This window comes from Nuphar pumila, chromosome 7 (genome assembly GCF_984573655.1).
Source record: "Nuphar pumila chromosome 7, dmNupPumi1.hap1.1, whole genome shotgun sequence".
NCBI lineage: Eukaryota > Viridiplantae > Streptophyta > Magnoliopsida > Nymphaeales > Nymphaeaceae > Nuphar > Nuphar pumila.
In genome coordinates this window covers 130,293,243-130,316,474 of record NC_143255.1, presented here as the reverse complement: position 1 = coordinate 130,316,474, position 23,232 = coordinate 130,293,243, and positions in this window count along the sequence as shown.

Here is a 23,232-nt window from a genome sequence, read left to right as displayed (position 1 = left end):
GATAATAAGTAATTGAACATCGTATCTTGTCACACATTTTCATATTCCATCTGGTTGAAGATGGAACTATGAATGACTTGTTCTTTTTTCAAGTGATGATAGGTTTGTCTTTTACGCCACCACGATAAGGGTAGGATTGTCTTTCTACACCACCAATGTTCTTGTTGGTTAATATTAAATTGTGTCATCGACATTTTCAAACTTGATCTTGTCATCACGAAAATACTTGTTCTCGAACATCATCTCCTATCATTCACACTTTTACGCTTTATCTTGTTAAACATGGCATCATGTAAACATCAACATCGTTTTTCAGTTCGGGGGTAGTTTTGTATTTTTACCCCACCGGTTTATACACTTGCTCTTTATCACTTTTTGCATATTTTTTTCGCATACTAGTCATCAATAAGAGTACTCGTTAGAAACGATCGCATCAAAATTAAGGTATGGTGAATACCCACATGCGTTATATTGTAAAAGTTTCAGGTTATAAGTAACTTAACATGGTATCTTGTCAATGACACTTCCATATTTCATCTTGTGGTACATGGCATTATAAATGCCTTATTGTTTTGTCATACAAGGATAGGCTTGTGTTTTTACCCTGCCACCGTGTACCTTTCTAATTTCCCTCAATTCATTTGGTCAATCTCTAACAATATCCATCACAAACGTAAGTGTTGGTTAACATCATATCGTGCAATCCACATTTTCAAACTTGTTCTCGTTGACCACAACGCCAAGTATAACTCGACATAGATATCTACTTCAAGGGTAGTTTTCTCGTTTTACCCCCACCATCGTGAAGTCCTTGTTGGAGACAATAGACCTGCTTAGTTCGCTAATGATAATCAAAGTTTGGTGAAAACCCACAAACATCGTATAGCAAGAGTTACAACAATAATAAGTAACTGAATATCGTATTTTGTCACTCACACTTTCATATTCCACCTGGTTGAAGATGGCACTATGAATGGCTTTATGTTGATTTCTCATATAAGGATAGATTCATCCTTTTACACTACCACCATATGGTTGGGTTTGTCAATGTCTTGTTGCTTAAAATTATATTGTGTAATCAACATTTTCACAATTGTTTTGTTGACGACAATTTCGGTCCTGGAGAAATTGACATCATGAATACCTTATCATTGTTTTCTCACACAGGGGTACGTTTGCCTTTCTACCCCGCCTCCGTGTAGCCAACTTATTTCTCTTATTTCACCTAGTCAATCACTAATTAGAGCAATCACCAAAAGATTTGTTCTCGAACATCATCCCCTATCATGTAGGTTTCCGATTTCTTGTACTGAACATTGTCACTCACAGTTTCATATTTCATCTTGTTGAAGATGGCATTATGAATGTCTTGTTGTTTTCTCACATAAGGGTAGGTTTGTCATTCTACCCTTCCATCGTTTAGCTCACCTTTTTTTTTCATAAGGTCAAGCTCTTATTGTAGCCATGACCAGAGTACTAGCCGTTGAACATCTTATCTTGTCATTCACACTTCCATTGAACATTTTATCTTGTGATTCACACTTCTACACGATCTTGCTGAACACGAAAACATGTACGCATCAACAGGTATATCTATTTCAGGGGTAGTTTTGTCTTCGTATACCTCCACTCTGTAGTCGTGGTATTTATATCCTTTCGCAGACCCTTTTCTCTTGCAACTTATTAAAAAAGTACTTGTTGGAGTCGAAAGTCACACTCAATTCGCATTACCAAATTAAAGTATGCTCAAAACCCACATGGTTTATGTTATTAGAGTTTCATTGATTAAAACTAACAGAACATTGTGTCTTGTCACAAAATTTCAGATTTCGTCAACAGAATATCGTGTCTTGTCACACAAATTCACATTCCCTCTTGTTGAAGATGACATCATGAATACCCTATTATTGTTTTCTCACACAGGGGTACCTTTGTTTTTCTATCACGCCTTCGAGTAGCCACCTTATTTCTCTTGTTTCACATGATCAATCACTAACAGCAGCCATCACCATAATAATTGTTTTCGAGCAGCATCTCCTATCATTCACACTTTTACGCTTTATCTTGTTGAAAATGACGACACCCAATATCTGTTGCCTTGTTATTGTGTTGTCACATCGGGATATGTTTGTCTTCTTACCGAGCCAACATGTAGCTTTCCAATTTCTCTAATTTCATCGGGTCAATCTCTAACAATATCCAACAACCACGTAATTGTTGTTTAACATTATATCATGTCATCAACATTTTCAAACTGGTTCTTACTGACCACAACACCATGTATACATCGAAATAGAAATCTACTTTTGGGGTAGTTTTAACTTTTTACGCAGATCATCGTGTAGCCCTTGTTGGAGACGAGAGACCCTAGAGGTTCGCAAATGATAATTAAAATTCGGTGAAAACCCACAAACATTATATAGTTAATGTGTTTAGCATAATAATTAATTGAACATCCTATCTTGACACTCACAACTTCATATTCCATCATGTTGAAGATAGAATTATGAAAGTTTGATTGTTGTTTTCTCACGTAAGGGTAGGTTTGTCTTTATACCCCGCCATCGTGTCGATCTTTTACTTTCTTATTTTATATGGTCATCCTCTTATTGTAGTCATCACCAGAGTACTAGACGTTGAACATCATACCTTGTGATTCATACTTTGATATGATCTTGTTGAATACGACACCATGTATACATCAGCATAGATATCTATTTTAAAGGTAGTTTTGTCTTCCTACCCCTCCACTTTGTAGTCGTGGTATTTATAGCTTTCTGCAGACCCTTTTCCCATGCAACGTATTACAAAAGTATTTGTTGAAGTCGAAAGTCCCACTCAATTCACACTACCAGATTAAAGTATGCTCAAAACCCATATGGGTTATGTTGATAGAGTTTTATTGATTATAACAAAGAGAACATTGTTTCTTGTTACACACAATTTCACATTCTGTTAACAGAACATCGTGTCTTGTCACAAACAATTTAAAATTTTGTCTTGTTAAAGATGACATCATGAATATCCTATCATTGTTTTGTCACATAAGGGTACGTTTGTCTTTCAACCCCGCCTTCGTGTAGCCACCTTATTTCTCTCATTTCGCCCGATTAATCACCATCTGCAGCCATCACCATAATACTTGTTCTTGAACATCATCTCCTACCACTCACACTTTTACGCTTTATCTTATTGAACATGGCATCATATAAACATGAGCATCACTTTTCATTTTGGGGTAGTTTTGTATTTTTACCCTATCGGTGTGTAGACTTGCTATTTATCACTTTTTGCATACTAGCCATCAATAAAAGTACTCGTAAAAAATGATTGCATCAAAAATAAAGTATAGTGAATACCCACATGGGTTATATTGCTAAAGTTTCAAGTAATAGGTAACTGAACATCGTACCTTGTCAATGACACTTCTATATTTCATCTTGTTTTACATGGGATTATGAATGCCTTTCCTATTGTTTTGTCATACAGGGATAGGTTTGCCTTTTTACCCTACCACCGGGTACTTTTCCAATTTCTCTCATTCCATCTGATCAATTTATTACAATATTCATCACCAATGTACGTGTTGCTCAACAGCATATCGTGTCATCCACATTTTAAAACTTGTTCTTGTTGATCACAATGCCTTGTATACATCGAAATAGATATCTACTTGAGGGGGAGCTTTGTCTTTTTACCCTCACTATTGTGAAGTCCTTGTTGGAGACGATAGACCCGCTTGGTTCGCTAATGATAATTAAAATTTGGTGAAAACCTACAAACAATGTTTGGTTAGAGTTAGAAGGATAATAAGTAATTGAACATCGTATCTTGTCACACATTTTCATATTCCATCTGGTTGAAGATGGAACTATGAATGACTTGTTCTTTTTTCAAGTGATGATAGGTTTGTCTTTTACGCCACCACGATAAGGGTAGGATTGTCTTTCTACACCACCAATGTTCTTGTTGGTTAATATTAAATTGTGTCATCGACATTTTCAAACTTGATCTTGTCATCACGAAAATACTTGTTCTCGAACATCATCTCCTATCATTCACACTTTTACGCTTTATCTTGTTAAACATGGCGTCATGTAAACATCAACATCGTTTTTCAGTTCGGGGGTAGTTTTGTATTTTTACCCCACCGGTGTATAGACTTGCTCTTTATCACTTTTTGCATATTTTTTTCGCATACTAGTCATCAATAAGAGTACTCGTTAGAAACGATCGCATCAAAATTAAGGTATGATCGCATCAAAATTAAGGTATGGTGAATACCCACATGCGTTATATTGTAAAAGTTTCAGGTTATAAGTAACTTAACATGGTATCTTGTCAATGACACTTCCATATTTCATCTTGTGGTACATGGCATTATAAATGCCTTATTCTTTTGTCATACAAGGATAGGCTTGTGTTTTTACCCTGCCACCGTGTACCTTTCTAATTTCCCTCAATTCATTTGGTCAATCTCTAACAATATCCATCACAAACGTAAGTGTTGGTTAACATCATATCGTGCAATCCACATTTTCAAACTTGTTCTCGTTGACCACAACGCCAAGTATAACTCGACATAGATATCTACTTCAAGGGTAGTTTTCTCGTTTTACCCCCACCATCGTGAAGTCCTTGTTGGAGACAATAGACCTGCTTAGTTCGCTAATGATAATCAAAGTTTGGTGAAAACCCACAAACATCGTATAGCAAGAGTTACAACAATAATAAGTAACTGAATATCGTATTTTGTCACTCACACTTTCATATTCCACCTGGTTGAAGATGGCACTATGAATGGCTTTATGTTGATTTCTCATATAAGGATAGATTCATCCTTTTACACTACCACCATATGGTTGGGTTTGTCAATGTCTTGTTGCTTAAAATTATATTGTGTAAACAACATTTTCACAATTGTTTTGTTGACGACAATTTCGGTCCTGGTGAAATTGACATCATGAATACCTTATCATTGTTTTCTCACACAGGGGTACGTTTGCCTTTCTACCCCGCCTCCGTGTAGCCAACTTATTTCTCTTATTTCACCTAGTCAATCACTAATTAGAGCAATCACCAAAAGATTTGTTCTCGAACATCATCCCCTATCATGTAGGTTTCCGATTTCTTGTACTGAACATTGTCACTCACAGTTTCATATTTCATCTTGTTGAAGATGGCATTATGAATGTCTTGTTGTTTTCTCACATAAGGGTAGGTTTGTCATTCTACCCTTCCATCGTTTAGCTCACCTTTTTTTTTCATAAGATCAAGCTCTTATTGTAGCCATGACCAGAGTACTAGCCGTTGAACATCTTATCTTGTCATTCACACTTCCATTGAACATTTTATCTTGTGATTCACACTTCTACACGATCTTGCTGAACACGAAAACATGTACGCATCAACAGGTATATCTATTTCAGGGGTAGTTTTGTCTTCGTATACCTCCACTCTGTAGTCGTGGTATTTATATCCTTTCGCAGACCCTTTTCTCTTGCAACTTATTAAAAAAGTACTTGTTGGAGTCGAAAGTCACACTCAATTCCCATTACCAAATTAAAGTATGCTCAAAACCCACATGGTTTATGTTATTAGAGTTTCATTGATTAAAACTAACAGAACATTGTGTCTTGTCACAAAATTTCAGATTTCGTCAACAGAATATCGTGTCTTGTCACACAAATTCACATTCCCTCTTGTTGAAGATGACATCATGAATACCCTATTATTGTTTTCTCACACAGGGGTACCTTTGTTTTTCTATCACGCCTTCGAGTAGCCACCTTATTTCTCTTGTTTCACATGATCAATCACTAACAGCAGCCATCACCATAATAATTGTTTTCGAGCAGCATCTCCTATCATTCACACTTTTACGCTTTATCTTGTTGAAAATGACGACACCCAATATTTGTTGCCTTGTTATTGTGTTGTCACATCGGGATATGTTTGTCTTCTTACCGAGCCAACATGTAGCTTTCCAATTTCTCTAATTTCATCGGGTCAATCTCTAACAATATCCAACAACCACGTAATTGTTGTTTAACATTATATCATGTCATCAACATTTTCAAACTGGTTCTTACTGACCACAACACCATGTATACATCGAAATAGAAATCTACTTTTGGGGTAGTTTTAACTTTTTACGCAGATCATCGTGTAGCCCTTGTTGGAGACGAGAGACCCTAGAGGTTCGCTAATGATAATTAAAATTCGGTGAAAACCCACAAACATTATATAGTTAATGTGTTTAGCATAATAATTAATTGAACATCCTATCTTGACACTCACAACTTCATATTCCATCATGTTGAAGATATAATTATGAAAGTTTGATTGTTGTTTTCTCACGTAAGGGTAGGTTTGTCTTTATACCCCGCCATCGTGTCGATCTTTTATTTTTCTTATTTTATATGGTCATCCTCTTATTGTAGTCATCACCAGAGTACTAGACGTTGAACATCATACCTTGTGATTCATACTTTGATATGATCTTGTTGAATACGACACCATGTATACATCAGCATAGATATCTATTTTAAAGGTAGTTTTGTCTTCCTACCCCTCCACTTTGTAGTCGTGGTATTTATATCTTTCTGCAGACCCTTTTCCCATGCAACGTATTACAAAAGTATTTGTTGAAGTCGAAAGTCCCACTCAATTCACACTACCAGATTAAAGTATGCTCAAAACCCATATGGGTTATGTTGATAGAGTTTTATTGATTATAACAAAGAGAACATTGTTTCTTGTTACACACAATTTCACATTCCGTTAACAGAACATCGTGTCTTGTCACAAACAATTTAAAATTTTGTCTTGTTAAAGATGACATCATGAATATCCTATCATTGTTTTCTCACATAAGGGTACGTTTGTCTTTCAACCCCGCCTTCGTGTAGCCACCTTATTTCTCTCATTTCGCCCGATTAATCACCATCTGCAGCCATCACCATAATACTTGTTCTTGAACATCATCTCCTACCACTCACACTTTTACGCTTTATCTTATTGAACATGGCATCATATAAACATGAGCATCATTTTTCATTTTGGGGTAGTTTTGTATTTTTACCCTATCGGTGTGTAGACTTGCTATTTATCACTTTTTGCATACTAGCCATCAATAAAAGTACTCGTAAAAAATGATTGCATCAAAAATAAAGTATAGTGAATACCCACATGGGTTATATTGCTAAAGTTTCAAGTAATAGGTAACTGAACATCGTACCTTGTCAATGACACTTCTATATTTCATCTTGTTTTACATGGGATTATGAATGCCTTTCCTATTGTTTTGTCATACAGGGATAGGTTTGTCTTTTTACCCTACCACCGGGTACTTTTCCAATTTCTCTCATTCCATCTGATCAATTTATTACAATATTCATCACCAATGTACGTGTTGCTCAACATCATATCGTGTCATCCACATTTTAAAACTTGTTCTTGTTGATCACAATGCCTTGTATACATCGAAATAGATATCTACTTGAGGGGGAGCTTTGTCTTTTTACCCTCACTATTGTGAAGTCCTTGTTGGAGACGATAGACCCGCTTAGTTCGCTAATGATAATTAAAATTTGGTGAAAACCTACAAACAATGTTTGGTTAGAGTTAGAAGGATAATAAGTAATTGAACATCGTATCTTGTCACACATTTTCATATTCCATCTGGTTGAAGATGGAACTATGAATGACTTGTTCTTTTTTCAAGTGATGATAGGTTTGTCTTTTACGCCACCACGATAAGGGTAGGATTGTCTTTCTACACCACCAATGTTCTTGTTGGTTAATATTAAATTGTGTCATCGACATTTTCAAACTTGATCTTGTCATCACGAAAATACTTGTTCTCGAACATCATCTCCTATCATTCACACTTTTACGCTTTATCTTGTTAAACATGGCGTCATGTAAACATCAACATCGTTTTTCAGTTCGGGGGTAGTTTTGTATTTTTACCCCACCGGTGTGTACACTTGCTATTTATCACTTTTTGCATATTTTTTTCGCATACTAGTCATCAATAAGAGTACTCGTTAGAAACGATCGCATCAAAATTAAGGTATGATCGCATCAAAATTAAGGTATGGTGAATGCCCACATGCGTTATATTGTAAAAGTTTCAGGTTATAAGTAACTTAACATGGTACCTTGTCAATGACACTTCCATATTTCATCTTGTGGTACATGGCATTATAAATGCCTTATTGTTTTGTCATACAAGGATAGGCTTGTGTTTTTACCCTGCCACCGTGTACCTTTCTAATTTCCCTCAATTCATTTGGTCAATCTCTAACAATATCCATCACAAACGTAAGTGTTGGTTAACATCATATCGTGCAATCCACATTTTCAAACTTGTTCTCGTTGACCACAACGCCAAGTATAACTCGACATAGATATCTACTTCAAGGGTAGTTTTCTCGTTTTACCCCCACCATCGTGAAGTCCTTGTTGGAGACAATAGACCTGCTTAGTTCGCTAATGATAATCAAAGTTTGGTGAAAACCCACAAACATCGTATAGCAAGAGTTACAACAATAATAAGTAACTGAATATCGTATTTTGTCACTCACACTTTCATATTCCACCTGGTTGAAGATGGCACTATGAATGGCTTTATGTTGATTTCTCATATAAGGATAGATTCATCCTTTTACACTACCACCATATGGTTGGGTTTGTCAATGTCTTGTTGCTTAAAATTATATTGTGTAATCAACATTTTCACAATTGTTTTGTTGACGACAATTTCGGTCCTGGTGAAATTGACATCATGAATACCTTATCATTGTTTTCTGACACAGGGGTACGTTTGCCTTTCTACCCCGCCTCCGTGTAGCCAACTTATTTCTCTTATTTCACCTAGTCAATCACTAATTAGAGCAATCACCAAAAGATTTGTTCTCGAACATCATCCCCTATCATGTAGGTTTCCGATTTCTTGTACTGAACATTGTCACTCACAGTTTCATAATTCATCTTGTTGAAGATGGCATTATGAATGTCTTGTTGTTTTCTCACATAAGGGTAGGTTTGTCATTCTACCCTTCCATCGTTTAGCTCACCTTTTTTTTTCATAAGATCAACCTCTTATTGTAGCCATGACCAGAGTACTAGCCGTTGAACATCTTATCTTGTCATTCACACTTCCATTGAACATTTTATCTTGTGATTCACACTTCTACACGATCTTGCTGAACACGAAAACATGTACGCATCAACAGGTATATCTATTTCAGGGGTAGTTTTGTCTTCGTATACCTCCACTCTGTAGTCGTGGTATTTATATCCTTTCGCAGACCCTTTTCTCTTGCAACTTATTAAAAAAGTACTTGTTGGAGTCGAAAGTCACACTCAATTCGCATTACCAAATTAAAGTATGCTCAAAACCCACATGGTTTATGTTATTAGAGTTTCATTGATTAAAACTAACAGAACATTGTGTCTTGTCACAAAATTTCAGATTTCGTCAACAGAATATCGTGTCTTGTCACACAAATTCACATTCCCTCTTGTTGAAGATGACATCATGAATACCCTATTATTGTTTTCTCACACAGGGGTACCTTTGTTTTTCTATCACGCCTTCGAGTAGCCACCTTATTTCTCTTGTTTCACATGATCAATCACTAACAGCAGCCATCACCATAATAATTGTTTTCGAGCAGCATCTCCTATCATTCACACTTTTACGCTTTATCTTGTTGAAAATGACGACACCCAATATTTGTTGCCTTGTTATTGTGTTGTCACATCGGGATATGTTTGTCTTCTTACCGAGCCAACATGTAGCTTTCCAATTTCTCTAATTTCATCGGGTCAATCTCTAACAATATCCAACAACCACGTAATTGTTGTTTAACATTATATCATGTCATCAACATTTTCAAACTGGTTCTTACTGACCACAACACCATGTATACATCGAAATAGAAATCTACTTTTGGGGTAGTTTTAACTTTTTACGCAGATCATCGTGTAGCCCTTGTTGGAGACGAGAGACCCTAGAGGTTCGCTAATGATAATTAAAATTCGGTGAAAACCCACAAACATTATATAGTTAATGTGTTTAGCATAATAATTAATTGAACATCCTATCTTGACACTCACAACTTCATATTCCATCATGTTGAAGATAGAATTATGAAAGTTTGATTGTTGTTTTCTCACGTAAGGGTAGGTTTGTCTTTATACCCGGCCATCGTGTCGATCTTTTATTTTTCTTATTTTATATGGTCATCCTCTTATTGTAGTCATCACCAGAGTACTAGACGTTGAACATCATACCTTGTGATTCATACTTTGATATGATCTTGTTGAATACGACACCATGTATACATCAGCATAGATATCTATTTTAAAGGTAGTTTTGTCTTCCTACCCCTCCACTTTGTAGTCGTGGTATTTATATCTTTCTGCAGACCCTTTTCCCATGCAACGTATTACAAAAGTATTTGTTGAAGTCGAAAGTCCCACTCAATTCACACTACCAGATTAAAGTATGCTCAAAACCCATATGGGTTATGTTGATAGAGTTTTATTGATTATAACAAAGAGAACATTGTTTCTTGTTACACACAATTTCACATTCCGTTAACAGAACATCGTGTCTTGTCACAAACAATTTAAAATTTTGTCTTGTTAAAGATGACATCATGAATATCCTATCATTGTTTTCTCACATAAGGGTACGTTTGTCTTTCAACCCCGCCTTCGTGTAGCCACCTTATTTCTCTCATTTCGCCCGATTAATCACCATCTGCAGCCATCACCATAATACTTGTTCTTGAACATCATCTCCTACCACTCACACTTTTACGCTTTATCTTATTGAACATGGCATCATATAAACATGAGCATCACTTTTCATTTTGGGGTAGTTTTGTATTTTTACCCTATCGGTGTGTAGACTTGCTATTTATCACTTTTTGCATACTAGCCATCAATAAAAGTACTCGTAAAAAATGATTGCATCAAAAATAAAGTATAGTGAATACCCACATGGGTTATATTGCTAAAGTTTCAAGTAATAGGTAACTGAACATCGTACCTTGTCAATGACACTTCTATATTTCATCTTGTTTTACATGGGATTATGAATGCCTTTCCTATTGTTTTGTCATACAGGGATAGGTTTGCCTTTTTACCCTACCACCGGGTACTTTTCCAATTTCTCTCATTCCATCTGATCAATTTATTACAATATTCATCACCAATGTACGTGTTGCTCAACATCATATCGTGTCATCCACATTTTAAAACTTGTTCTTGTTGATCACAATGCCTTGTATACATCGAAATAGATATCTACTTGAGGGGGAGCTTTGTCTTTTTACCCTCACTATTGTGAAGTCCTTGTTGGAGACGATAGACCCGCTTAGTTCGCTAATGATAATTAAAATTTGGTGAAAACCTACAAACAATGTTTGGTTAGAGTTAGAAGGATAATAAGTAATTGAACATCGTATCTTGTCACACATTTTCATATTCCATCTGGTTGAAGATGGAACTATGAATGACTTGTTCTTTTTTCAAGTGATGATAGGTTTGTCTTTTACGCCACCACGATAAGGGTAGGATTGTCTTTCTACACCACCAATGTTCTTGTTGGTTAATATTAAATTGTGTCATCGACATTTTCAAACTTGATCTTGTCATCACGAAAATACTTGTTCTCGAACATCATCTCCTATCATTCACACTTTTACGCTTTATCTTGTTAAACATGGCGTCATGTAAACATCAACATCGTTTTTCAGTTCGGGGGTAGTTTTGTATTTTTACCCCACCGGTGTATAGACTTGCTCTTTATCACTTTTTGCATATTTTTTTCGCATACTAGTCATCAATAAGAGTACTCGTTAGAAACGATCGCATCAAAATTAAGGTATGATCGCATCAAAATTAAGGTATGGTGAATACCCACATGCGTTATATTGTAAAAGTTTCAGGTTATAAGTAACTTAACATGGTATCTTGTCAATGACACTTCCATATTTCATCTTGTGGTACATGGCATTATAAATGCCTTATTCTTTTGTCATACAAGGATAGGCTTGTGTTTTTACCCTGCCACCGTGTACCTTTCTAATTTCCCTCAATTCATTTGGTCAATCTCTAACAATATCCATCACAAACGTAAGTGTTGGTTAACATCATATCGTGCAATCCACATTTTCAAACTTGTTCTCGTTGACCACAACGCCAAGTATAACTCGACATAGATATCTACTTCAAGGGTAGTTTTCTCGTTTTACCCCCACCATCGTGAAGTCCTTGTTGGAGACAATAGACCTGCTTAGTTCGCTAATGATAATCAAAGTTTGGTGAAAACCCACAAACATCGTATAGCAAGAGTTACAACAATAATAAGTAACTGAATATCGTATTTTGTCACTCACACTTTCATATTCCACCTGGTTGAAGATGGCACTATGAATGGCTTTATGTTGATTTCTCATATAAGGATAGATTCATCCTTTTACACTACCACCATATGGTTGGGTTTGTCAATGTCTTGTTGCTTAAAATTATATTGTGTAATCAACATTTTCACAATTGTTTTGTTGACGACAATTTCGGTCCTGGTGAAATTGACATCATGAATACCTTATCATTGTTTTCTCACACAGGGGTACGTTTGCCTTTCTACCCCGCCTCCGTGTAGCCAACTTATTTCTCTTATTTCACTTAGTCAATCACTAATTAGAGCAATCACCAAAAGATTTGTTCTCGAACATCATCCCCTATCATGTAGGTTTCTGATTTCTTGTACTGAACATTGTCACTCACAGTTTCATATTTCATCTTGTTGAAGATGGCATTATGAATGTCTTGTTGTTTTCTCACATAAGGGTAGGTTTGTCATTCTACCCTTCCATCGTTTAGCTCACCTTTTTTTTTCATAAGGTCAAGCTCTTATTGTAGCCATGACCAGAGTACTAGCCGTTGAACATCTTATCTTGTCATTCACACTTCCATTAAACATTTTATCTTGTGATTCACACTTCTACACGATCTTCCTGAACACGAAAACATGTACCACTCTGTAGTCGTGGTATTTATATCCTTTCGCAGACCCTTTTCTCTTGCAACTTATTAAAAAAGTACTTGTTGGAGTCGAAAGTCACACTCAATTCGCATTACCAAATTAAAGTATGCTCAAAACCCACATGGTTTATGTTATTAGAGTTTCATTGATTAAAACTAAGAGAACATTGTGTCTTGTCACAAAATTTCAGATTTCGTCAACAGAATATCGTGTCTTGTCACACAAATTCACATTCCCTCTTGTTGAAGATGACATCATGAATACCCTATTATTGTTTTCTCACACAGGGGTACCTTTGTTTTTCTATCACGCCTTCGAGTAGCCACCTTATTTCTCTTGTTTCACATGATCAATCACTAACAGCAGCCATCACCATAATAATTGTTTTCGAGCAGCATCTCCTATCATTCACACTTTTACGCTTTATCTTGTTGAAAATGACGACACCCAATATCTGTTGCCTTGTTATTGTGTTGTCACATCGGGATATGTTTGTCTTCTTACCGAGCCAACATGTAGCTTTCCAATTTCTCTAATTTCATCGGGTCAATCTCTAACAATATCCAACAACCACGTAATTGTTGTTTAACATTATATCATGTCATCAACATTTTCAAACTGGTTCTTACTGACCACAACACCATGTATACATCGAAATAGAAATCTACTTTTGGGGTAGTTTTAACTTTTTACGCAGATCATCGTGTAGCCCTTGTTGGAGACGAGAGACCCTAGAGGTTTGCTAATGATAATTAAAATTCGGTGAAAACCCACAAACATTATATAGTTAATGTGTTTAGCATAATAATTAATTGAACATCCTATCTTGACACTCACAACTTCATATTCCATCATGTTGAAGATAGAATTATGAAAGTTAGATTGTTGTTTTCTCACGTAAGGGTAGGTTTGTCTTTATACCCCGCCATCGTGTCGATCTTTTATTTTTCTTATTTTATATGGTCATCCTCTTATTGTAGTCATCACCAGAGTACTAGACGTTGAACATCATACCTTGTGATTCATACTTCGATATGATCTTGTTGAATACGACACCATGTATACATCGGCATAGATATCTATTTTAAAGGTAGTTTTGTCTTCCTACCCCTCCACTTTGTAGTCGTGGTATTTATATCTTTCTGCAGACCCTTTTCCCATGCAACGTATTACAAAAGTATTTGTTGAAGTCGAAAGTCCCACTCAATTCACACTACCACATTAAAGTATGCTCAAAACCCATATGGGTTATGTTGATAGAGTTTTATTGATTATAACAAAGAGAACATTGTTTCTTGTTACACACAATTTCACATTCCGTTAACAGAACATCGTGTCTTGTCACAAACAATTTAAAATTTTGTCTTGTTAAAGATGACATCATGAATATCCTATCATTGTTTTCTCACATAAGGGTACGTTTGTCTTTCAACCCCGCCTTCGTGTAGCCACCTTATTTCTCTCATTTCGCCCGATTAATCACCATCTGCAGCCATCACCATAATACTTGTTCTTGAACATCATCTCCTACCACTCACACTTTTACGCTTTATCTTATTGAACATGGCATCATATAAACATGAGCATCATTTTTCATTTTGGGGTAGTTTTGTATTTTTACCCTATCGGTGTGTAGACTTGCTATTTATCACTTTTTGCATACTAGCCATCAATAAAAGTACTCGTAAAAAATGATTGCATCAAAAATAAAGTATAGTGAATACCCACATGGGTTATATTGCTAAAGTTTCAAGTAATAGGTAACTGAACATCGTACCTTGTCAATGACACTTCTATATTTCATCTTGTTTTACATGGGATTATGAATGCCTTTCCTATTGTTTTGTCATACAGGGATAGGTTTGTCTTTTTACCCTACCACCGGGTACTTTTCCAATTTCTCTCATTCCATCTGATCAATTTATTACAATATTCATCACCAATGTACGTGTTGCTCAACATCATATCGTGTCATCCACATTTTAAAACTAGTTCTTGTTGATCACAATGCCTTGTATACATCGAAATAGATATCTACTTGAGGGGGAGCTTTGTCTTTTTACCCTCACTATTGTGAAGTCCTTGTTGGAGACGATAGACCCGCTTAGTTCGCTAATGATAATTAAAATTTGGTGAAAACCTACAAACAATGTTTGGTTAGAGTTAGAAGGATAATAAGTAATTGAACATCGTATCTTGTCACACATTTTCATATTCCATCTGGTTGAAGATGGAACTATGAATGACTTGTTCTTTTTTCAAGTGATAATAGGTTTGTCTTTTACGCCACCACGATAAGGGTAGGATTGTCTTTCTACACCACCAATGTTCTTGTTGGTTAATATTAAATTGTGTCATCGACATTTTCAAACTTGATCTTGTCATCACGAAAATACTTGTTCTCGAACATCATCTCCTATCATTCACACTTTTACGCTTTATCTTGTTAAACATGGCGTCATGTAAACATCAACATCGTTTTTCAGTTCGGGGGTAGTTTTGAATTTTTACCCCACCGGTATATAGACTTGCTCTTTATCACTTTTTGCATATTTTTTTCGCATACTAGTCATCAATAAGAGTACTCGTTAGAAACGATCGCATCAAAATTAAGGTATGATCGCATCAAAATTAAGGTATGGTGAATACCCACATGCGTTATATTGTAAAAGTTTCAGGTTATAAGTAACTTAACATGGTATCTTGTCAATGACACTTCCATATTTCATCTTGTGGTACATGGCATTATAAATGCCTTATTGTTTTGTCATACAAGGATAGGCTTTTGTTTTTACCCTGCCACCGTGTACCTTTCTAATTTCCCTCAATTCATTTGGTCAATCTCTAACAATATCCATCACAAACGTAAGTGTTGGTTAACATCATATCGTGCAATCCACATTTTCAAACTTGTTCTCGTTGACCACAACGCCAAGTATAACTCGACATAGATATCTACTTCAAGGGTAGTTTTCTCGTTTTACCCCCACCATCGTGAAGTCCTTGTTGGAGACAATAGACCTGCTTAGTTCGCTAATGATAATCAAAGTTTGGTGAAAACCCACAAACATCGTATAGCAAGAGTTACAACAATAATAAGTAACTGAATATCGTATTTTGTCACTCACACTTTCATATTCCACCTGGTTGAAGATGGCACTATGAATGGCTTTATGTTGATTTCTCATATAAGGATAGATTCATCCTTTTACACTACCACCATATGGTTGGGTTTGTCAATGTCTTGTTGCTTAAAATTATATTGTGTAATCAACATTTTCACAATAGTTTTGTTGACGACAATTTCGGTCCTGGTGAAATTGACATCATGAATACCTTATCATTGTTTTCTCACACAGGGGTACGTTTGCCTTTCTACCCCGCCTCCGTGTAGCCAACTTATTTCTCTTATTTCACCTAGTCAATCACTAATTAGAGCAATCACCAAAAGATTTGTTCTCGAACATCATCCCCTATCATGTAGGTTTCCGATTTCTTGTACTGAACATTGTCACTCACAGTTTCATATTTCATCTTGTTGAAGATGGCATTATGAATGTCTTGTTGTTTTCTCACATAAGGGTAGGTTTGTCATTCTACCCTTCCATCGTTTAGCTCACCTTTTTTTTTTATAAGGTCAAGCTCTTATTGTAGCCATGACCAGAGTACTAGCCGTTGAACATCTTATCTTGTCATTCACACTTCCATTGAACATTTTATCTTGTGATTCACACTTCTACACGATCTTGCTGAACACGAAAACATGTACGCATCAACAGGTATATCTATTTCAGGGGTAGTTTTGTCTTCGTATACCTCCACTCTGTAGTCGTGGTATTTATATCCTTTCGCAGACCCTTTTCTCTTGCAACTTATTAAAAAAGTACTTGTTGGAGTCGAAAGTCACACACAATTCGCATTACCAAATTAAAGTATGCTCAAAACCCACATGGTTTATGTTATTAGAGTTTCATTGATTAAAACTAAGAGAACATTGTGTCTTGTCACAAAATTTCAGATTTCGTCAACAGAATATCGTGTCTTGTCACACAAATTCACATTCCCTCTTGTTGAAGATGACATCATGAATACCCTATTATTGTTTTCTCACACAGGGGTACCTTTGTTTTTCTATCACGCCTTCGAGTAGCCACCTTATTTCTCTTGTTTCACATGATCAATCACTAACAGCAGCCATCACCATAATAATTGTTTTCGAGCAGCATCTCCTATCATTCACACTTTTACGCTTTATCTTGTTGAAAATGACGACACCCAATATCTGTTGCCTTGTTATTGTGTTGTCACATCGGGATATGTTTGTCTTCTTACCGAGCCAACATGTAGCTTTCCAATTTCTCTAATTTCATCGGGTCAATCTCTAACAATATCCAACAACCACGTAATTGTTGTTTAACATTATATCATGTCATCAACATTTTCAAACTGGTTCTTACTGACCACAACACCATGTATACATCGAAATAGAAATCTACTTTTGGGGTAGTTTTAACTTTTTACGCAGATCATCGTGTAGCCCTTGTTGGAGACGAGAGACCCTAGAGGTTCGCTAATGATAATTAAAATTCGGTGAAAACCCACAAACATTATATAGTTAATGTGTTTAGCATAATAATTAATTGAACATCCTATCTTGACACTCACAACTTCATATTCCATCATGTTGAAGATAGAATTATGAAAGTTTGATTGTTGTTTTCTCACGTAAGGGTAGGTTTGTCTTTAAACCCCGCCATCGTGTCGATCTTTTATTTTTCTTATTTTATATGGTCATCCTCTTATTGTAGTCATCACCTGAGTACTAGACGTTGAACATCATACCTTGTGATTCATACTTCGATATGATCTTGTTGAATACGACACCATGTATACATCAGCATAGATATCTATTTTAAAGGTAGTTTTGTCTTCCTACCCCTCCACTTTGTAGTCGTGGTATTTATATCTTTCTGCAGACCCTTTTCCCATGCAACGTATTACAAAAGTATTTGTTGAAGTCGAAAGTCCCACTCAATTCACACTACCAGATTAAAGTATGCTCAAAACCCATATGGGTTATGTTGATAGAGTTTTATTGATTATAACAAAGAGAACATTGTTTCTTGTTACACACAATTTCACATTCCGTTAACAGAACATCGTGTCTTGTCACAAACAATTTAAAATTTTGTCTTGTTAAAGATGACATCATGAATATCCTATCATTGTTTTCTCACATAAGGGTACGTTTGTCTTTCAACCCCGCCTTCGTGTAGCCACCTTATTTCTCTCATTTCGCCTGATTAATCACCATCTGCAGCCATCACCATAATACTTGTTCTTGAACATCATCTCCTACCACTCACACTTTTACGCTTTATCTTATTGAACATGGCATCATATAAACATGAGCATCATTTTTCATTTTGGGGTAGTTTTGTATTTTTACCCTATCGGTGTGTAGACTTGCTATTTATCACTTTTTGCATACTAGCCATCAATAAAAGTACTCGTAAGAAATGATTGCATCAAAAATAAAGTATAGTGAATACCCACATGGGTTATATTGCTAAAGTTTCAAGTAATAGGTAACTGAACATCGTACCTTGTCAATGACACTTCTATATTTCATCTTGTTTTACATGGGATTATGAATGCCTTTCCTATTGTTTTGTCATACAGGGATAGGTTTGTCTTTTTACCCTACCACCGGGTACTTTTCCAATTTCTCTCATTCCATCTGATCAATTTATTACAATATTCATCACCAATGTACGTGTTGCTCAACATCATATCGTGTCATCCACATTTTAAAACTTGTTCTTGTTGATCACAATGCCTTGTATACATCGAAATAGATATCTACTTGAGGGGGAGCTTTGTCTTTTTACCCTCACTATTGTGAAGTCCTTGTTGGAGACGATAGACCCGCTTAGTTCGCTAATGATAATTAAAATTTGGTGAAAACCTACAAACAATGTTTGGTTAGAGTTAGAAGGATAATAAGTAATTGAACATCGTATCTTGTCACACATTTTCATATTCCATCTGGTTGAAGATGGAACTATGAATGACTTGTTCTTTTTTCAAGTGATGATAGGTTTGTCTTTTACGCCACCACGATAAGGGTAGGATTGTCTTTCTACACCACCAATGTTCTTGTTGGTTAATATTAAATTGTGTCATCGACATTTTCAAACTTGATCTTGTCATCACGAAAATACTTGTTCTCGAACATCATCTCCTATCATTCACACTTTTACGCTTTATCTTGTTAAACATGGCGTCATGTAAACATCAACATCGTTTTTCAGTTCGGGGGTAGTTTTGTATTTTTACCCCACCGGTTTATACACTTGCTCTTTATCACTTTTTGCATATTTTTTTCGCATACTAGTCATCAATAAGAGTACTCGTTAGAAACGATCGCATCAAAATTAAGGTATGGTGAATACCCACATGCGTTATATTGTAAAAGTTTCAGGTTATAAGTAACTTAACATGGTATCTTGTCAATGACACTTCCATATTTCATCTTGTGGTACATGGCATTATAAATGCCTTATTGTTTTGTCATACAAGGATAGGCTTGTGTTTTTACCCTGCCACCGTGTACCTTTCTAATTTCCCTCAATTCATTTGGTCAATCTCTAACAATATCCATCACAAACGTAAGTGTTGGTTAACATCATATCGTGCAATCCACATTTTCAAACTTGTTCTCGTTGACCACAACGCCAAGTATGAATGGCTTTATGTTGATTTCTCATATAAGGATAGATTCATCCTTTTACACTACCACCATATGGTTGGGTTTGTCAATGTCTTGTTGCTTAAAATTATATTGTGTAAACAACATTTTCACAATTGTTTTGTTGACGACAATTTCGGTCCTGGTGAAATTGACATCATGAATACCTTATCATTGTTTTCTCACACAGGGGTACGTTTGCCTTTCTACCCCGCCTCCGTGTAGCCAACTTATTTCTCTTATTTCACCTAGTCAATCACTAATTAGAGCAATCACCAAAAGATTTGTTCTCGAACATCATCCCCTATCATGTAGGTTTCCGATTTCTTGTACTGAACATTGTCACTCACAGTTTCATATTTCATCTTGTTGAAGATGGCATTATGAATGTCTTGTTGTTTTCTCACATAAGGGTAGGTTTGTCATTCTACCCTTCCATCGTTTAGCTCACCTTTTTTTTTCATAAGATCAAGCTCTTATTGTAGCCATGACCAGAGTACTAGCCGTTGAACATCTTATCTTGTCATTCACACTTCCATTGAACATTTTATCTTGTGATTCACACTTCTACACGATCTTGCTGAACACGAAAACATGTACGCATCAACAGGTATATCTATTTCAGGGGTAGTTTTGTCTTCGTATACCTCCACTCTGTAGTCGTGGTATTTATATCCTTTCGCAGACCCTTTTCTCTTGCAACTTATTAAAAAAGTACTTGTTGGAGTCGAAAGTCACACTCAATTCGCATTACCAAATTAAAGTGTGCTCAAAACCCACATGGTTTATGTTATTAGAGTTTCATTGATTAAAACTAACAGAACATTGTGTCTTGTCACAAAATTTCAGATTTCGTCAACAGAATATCGTGTCTTGTCACACAAATTCACATTCCCTCTTGTTGAAGATGACATCATGAATACCCTATTATTGTTTTCTCACACAGGGGTACCTTTGTTTTTCTATCACGCCTTCGAGTAGCCACCTTATTTCTCTTGTTTCACATGATCAATCACTAACAGCAGCCATCACCATAATAATTGTTTTCGAGCAGCATCTCCTATCATATGGTTGGGTTTGTCAATGTCTTGTTGCTTAAAATTATATTGTGTAAACAACATTTTCACAATTGTTTTGTTGACGACAATTTCGGTCCTGGTGAAATTGACATCATGAATACCTTATCATTGTTTTCTCACACAGGGGTACGTTTGCCTTTCTACCCCGCCTCCGTGTAGCCAACTTATTTCTCTTATTTCACCTAGTCAATCACTAATTAGAGCAATCACCAAAAGATTTGTTCTCGAACATCATCCCCTATCATGTAGGTTTCTGATTTCTTGTACTGAACATTGTCACTCACAGTTTCATATTTCATCTTGTTGAAGATGGCATTATGAATGTCTTGTTGTTTTCTCACATAAGGGTAGGTTTGTCATTCTACCCTTCCATCGTTTAGCTCACCTTTTTTTTCATAAGGTCAAGCTCTTATTGTAGCCATGACCAGAGTACTAGCCGTTGAACATCTTATCTTGTCATTCACACTTCCATTAAACATTTTATCTTGTGATTCACACTTCTACACGATCTTCCTGAACACGAAAACATGTACCACTCTGTAGTCGTGGTATTTATATCCTTTCGCAGACCCTTTTCTCTTGCAACTTATTAAAAAAGTACTTGTTGGAGTCGAAAGTCACACTCAATTCGCATTACCAAATTAAAGTATGCTCAAAACCCACATGGTTTATGTTATTAGAGTTTCATTGATTAAAACTAACAGAACATTGTGTCTTGTCACAAAATTTCAGATTTCGTCAACAGAATATCGTGTCTTGTCACACAAATTCACATTCCCTCTTGTTGAAGATGACATCATGAATACCCTATTATTGTTTTCTCACACAGGGGTACCTTTGTTTTTTCTATCACGCCTTCGAGTAGCCACCTTATTTCTCTTGTTTCACATGATCAATCACTAACAGCAGCCATCACCATAATAATTGTTTTCGAGCAGCATCTCCTATCATTCACACTTTTACGCTTTATCTTGTTGAAAATGACGACACCCAATATCTGTTGCCTTGTTATTGTGTTGTCACATCGGGATATGTTTGTCTTCTTACCGAGCCAACATGTAGCTTTCCAATTTCTCTAATTTCATCGGGTCAATCTCTAACAATATCCAACAACCACGTAATTGTTGTTTAACATTATATCATGTCATCAACATTTTCAAAATGGTTCTTACTGACCACAACACCATGTATACATCGAAATAGAAATCTACTTTTGGGGTAGTTTTAACTTTTTACGCAGATCATCGTGTAGCCCTTGTTGGAGACGAGAGACCCTAGAGGTTCGCTAATGATAATTAAAATTCGGTGAAAACCCACAAACATTATATAGTTAATGTGTTTAGCATAATAATTAATTGAACATCCTATCTTGACACTCACAACTTCATATTCCATCATGTTGAAGATAGAATTATGAAAGTTAGATTGTTGTTTTCTCACGTAAGGGTAGGTTTGTCTTTATACCCCGCCATCGTGTCGATCTTTTATTTTTCTTATTTTATATGGTCATCCTCTTATTGTAGTCATCACCAGAGTACTAGACGTTGAACATCATACCTTGTGATTCATACTTCGATATGATCTTGTTGAATACGACACCATGTATACATCGGCATAGATATCTATTTTAAAGGTAGTTTTGTCTTCCTACCCCTCCACTTTGTAGTCGTGGTATTTATATCTTTCTGCAGACCCTTTTCCCATGCAACGTATTACAAAAGTATTTGTTGAAGTCGAAAGTCCCACTCAATTCACACTACCACATTAAAGTATGCTCAAAACCCATATGGGTTATGTTGATAGAGTTTTATTGATTATAACAAAGAGAACATTGTTTCTTGTTACACACAATTTCACATTCCGTTAACAGAACATCGTGTCTTGTCACAAACAATTTAAAATTTTGTCTTGTTAAAGATGACATCATGAATATCCTATCATTGTTTTCTCACATAAGGGTACGTTTGTCTTTCAACCCCGCCTTCGTGTAGCCACCTTATTTCTCTCATTTCGCCCGATTAATCACCATCTGCAGCCATCACCATAATACTTGTTCTTGAACATCATCTCCTACCACTCACACTTTTACGCTTTATCTTATTGAACATGGCATCATATAAACATGAGCATCATTTTTCATTTTGGGGTAGTTTTGTATTTTTACCCTATCGGTGTGTAGACTTGCTATTTATCACTTTTTGCAAACTAGCCATCAATAAAAGTACTCGTAAAAAATGATTGCATCAAAAATAAAGTATAGTGAATACCCACATGGGTTATATTGCTAAAGTTTCAAGTAATAGGTAACTGAACATCGTACCTTGTCAATGACA